The following is a 3,479-nucleotide window of genomic DNA, read 5'->3' on the forward strand; positions in this document are numbered from 1 at the left end:
TCCAGAAACAGAGGATCCTAGAACCATCAAGAGAGGAACACACAAGCAGAATGCGGGACCTTATCCAGAGAAGCAGCTGTGCCAGAGATGGAAGCAGAGTTGGGGGCATGGAGAGGGGGAGCGGCTGAGGACTCTAGATTCAAGGACTAAGAAGATAAGGACTAAGAGCTGGTGGCCAGGAGCAGAATTGCAGAATGTGCCCTTTGGAGATGTGAATTATTATATATGCCTGAGTGGTTTTTTGTTGTTGTTTTGTTTTTTTTTTAAAGCTAAAGTGGATAGAGAGAAATACTGTTAACTAATGGTACATAGAGGGGATTATAATTAATGTAATGAAACAAGGTATAAGATTTGTTGAACATAAAACTTATGATCTGCCCCATAAACTGTCACTCAATCCACAATAAAAACCTTAAATTTAAAAAAATTTTTTTTTTGTTTTTTTTGTTTTGTTTAAAGCCTGTAGGGGCCATGTCTGACTTATGCTGGCTTCACAAGGGGGAAAGGGACTCAAGCTCAATATCAGTCCAAGGTCAATTCCTATGAACTGCAAGTCAGACATGCCTCCACCTACAACTTTGTTTGCCTATTCTGATACCAACCATCCTCTCACAGCACTCTCTGCTTCACATCTGGGTTCAGCAATCCATTACAATGGCCCCATGGAACTCATAACAATAGTCACAATTATGGAGTTTATTAGAGAAGTGAACAGGGTACAATTCAGGATCAGAAACAACTCCATACGCAGCAGTTCTCCAGACAGACAGACAGACAGACAGACGTCTCTCGTCTGTCATACTACAAGCATGCCTCACTCTTGTCTTCATGTTCTCAGCCATGTGACCCTACAACCTCTGCCCTGCTTGCGCAAGTGTTACCAGCTCCTTTGTACATTTACTAGACTGTAAAAAAAGCCAGTCTCCTGCTTGTAGGCACACAGCCTTCCTCACTCCATGGGCCTAGAGGCCTACAACTGCTTCATGCAGACGCCTCTGTCACTACCTCTGCTGTAGCCTCTTTTCTAGGTAGGGATCTTACGCTCTTCTTTCTTGATGGTCCTGGAATCGTTTGTTCCTGTTTCTGAGATGACTCCTTTTAAAACTAGCAGTATGTACACCCTATTTGCATGGTCCCACCCAAACACTTGGTGGGAATTAAGAAGACATTGGATAGAAACACCATATCAAGCTAATCCAAAGTACCACAACACCTGTTGCTCCCCACCCACCCCGCCTAAAAAAAAAAAAATCAAGCTAATGGTGTTCAGTATAATTCATGTGACCCCATGTGCCAGAGTAGAACTGCTTCATAGGGTTTTATGACTGTGACCCTTCATAATCAGATCACCAGGCCTTTCTTCCAAGGCACCCTGGATGAGTTCAGCCCAACAGGTGTTTGATTAGTAGTCCACCATTTAACCAAGGGACTCCTACACCTGCCACAGGTCTTGCCATATTCTATCCCAAACTGTGACTATTTGCAAAATGAAGACAGTCACCATGTCTAGTATAACATTGTTTTCCTTTCCCTGTATACAATTACACACACACACTCCTCAAACTGGGTGTCTGATGTGTTGAGTGAATGATGAGAATAAGTCAATAACTGAAGTCATGCTAAAAGCTGCTTTCCCTAACATGCGGTCATCTCTGACTTGTATCTTTCTGGGATTCCTAATGGGTAGAAAGCCCTCAGAAAACAAATCTAAATTGCTGTAGGAAGAAATGGGAGTGTCCCTCCAGATATTTACCTCTCATAGGTATTTCTGCTGAGGCGCAGGATAGGCAAATCCCTCCTTTCTGGTTACAGTGTCAGCTCCAATTACCTCCCAACTCATGAAGACTTCATAAAGGGCATAAAAACTCCAGAAGAGGAGGGAAATGCCATTCCGGCTCAGTCAGGACAGCAAGGTGTCAGCTGTGCCTTCGTGACACGCTTCTCTTCCTGTTCTTCGATGGGGACCATTCTAGGAGTTTGGGGGGCCTGCCTACTGCCTCCACATCTGCCACCTGTCTTTGTTCCTAGTTCTTCTAAGACAGACAAGACTGTTTACAAAAGAGGTCATTCTGAGCTGGACATTGTGCTTCTGGTGAGTCTGCTTTTAATCCAAAAATATTCTTTTCAAAGGAAACACTCTTCTCTCAGAGGAAATGAGCTCGCAGTGGAAACCAGGAGTGTGGCAACATGATTGCTCCTGGCTTTCATTTGTTTGTTCAGTCAGCCTTCGTGGAGCACTGTGATGTACCAGGCACAGACATGATGCTGTGTTGATGATGTTATTAAGTGCCGTCTAATTGGTTCCGACTGTATAGTGTTTCCAAGGAGCAGCTGGTGTGTTTGAACCGCTGACTTTGCAGTTCAAACTGACCTTGCAGTCCAGCACATTAACTCATAGCACCATACCAGAACTCTAGCACAGATATAAGAGATATACTATCAGCCTGAACAAGGCACATTAATTTTAAAAAAAAAAGCAAGCCAGGAACAGTGATTGAAGCCTGCAGAGGGTATTGTTGGTGTTGTTAATTGTCAAGTGCCATCAAGTCAGTTCCAACTCATAGGGACTCTGTTAGGGTTTCTGAGGAGCAGCTGGTGAGCTTGAACTGCCGACCCTGCAGTTCAAACCAACCTTGCGGTCCAGTGCATTATCCTACAGAGCCACACCAGGACTCCTCAGAGGGTAGTAGAGACTTATACAAGCACAGAGGAAGGGTGCCCACCCACCCAGACTGTTAAGTGAAGATGGGCTTGTCATGGAAGAGATGAAGTGTAGCTGAGTCTCAAAGGACTGAAAGTTGGCCATACTACAGAGGAAAAACCTTCCAGGCAGAAAGAACCACTGTGCCTGAATGAAAAGAAGCTGGAAAGTACAGTGCATTTAAGGCACTACAAATAGTTCAGAAAGGCAATGCATAGGATAGGAAGGGATCAGGGGACACCGCAGTGGACCTTGTTTCCTTGCCTCAGGAGCTTGGATGTGACCAAAGGGAACAAAAAAAAATTAATAGGTTTTGATCAAGACCTTGATGTCAGCAGATTTACTTTGTAGAGAGATCACTGTAACAGTAGTGTGGAAAATGGATGGCTGAAGGTCACACTGGCAGCAAGCTTACCAATTAGAAGATCATTTGGAAGCAGGGCTTGATGGTGGCTAGGGTGGAGGTGCAGTGAAGTTCGCTGTCAGCAGCAACACAGAATACCAGGCAAAGCAGATCCAGGGCAAACCTCCAAAACTCGGAACCACAGATATAGGAATATTTTTAAAGTTTGGGGGCTTGTAGCTTGTGGAAATTGGAGCTAAAGTAAAAAGATCGCATACTTTTGAATCTGTTGAGCCAGGCTTGGAGAGCCAGAGCTGACATCTTGGGTGAGACCAAACATCAAGACCAAGCGGGGGAAGCAGAAACACTATGGAAAAACGCCACGGGAACCTTGGGGAAAAGGTAGACAATACACTTTGTCAGTTTTGCTTTGTT

The sequence above is a fragment of the Chrysochloris asiatica genome, unplaced genomic scaffold, assembly GCF_000296735.1.
Source record: "Chrysochloris asiatica unplaced genomic scaffold, ChrAsi1.0 scaffold00380, whole genome shotgun sequence".
Taxonomy (NCBI): domain Eukaryota; kingdom Metazoa; phylum Chordata; class Mammalia; order Afrosoricida; family Chrysochloridae; genus Chrysochloris; species Chrysochloris asiatica.